This window comes from Odontomachus brunneus, unplaced genomic scaffold (genome assembly GCF_010583005.1).
Source record: "Odontomachus brunneus isolate Ranch 3 - 2012 unplaced genomic scaffold, Obru_v1 Obru_scaffold_307, whole genome shotgun sequence".
NCBI lineage: Eukaryota > Metazoa > Arthropoda > Insecta > Hymenoptera > Formicidae > Odontomachus > Odontomachus brunneus.
In genome coordinates, this window is record NW_022639757.1 from 58,669 (window position 1) to 59,034 (window position 366).

Below are 366 nucleotides of genomic sequence, written 5' to 3' on the forward strand. Positions count from 1 at the left end.
GTTTTAAAATATTGATTATTAACAAAGTTATTGTACAAAATGTAAATAGAAAACGAACATATTATCATCTCTACAAATTTATTATTTTAATATTTTGCAATAATAGATAATTTTCATAAAATTAGTGAATTACAGAGTTCAATGGACAAACGAGATGGTCAAATTGTTGCTATCAAAAATGAGTGAGCATCCAGAATCTGTCAGGCATCCATGCAACAAACAAATATGGAAAATTATTGCTCTATCTATGAACATACATGGTTACAATTTGACCGCAGAAAATTGTAGTACCAAATGAAACAGTGTGAAGAAAAAATATTAAACGTTAAAGGATGCAAACAATCATACTGGTGAAGCAAGACACAT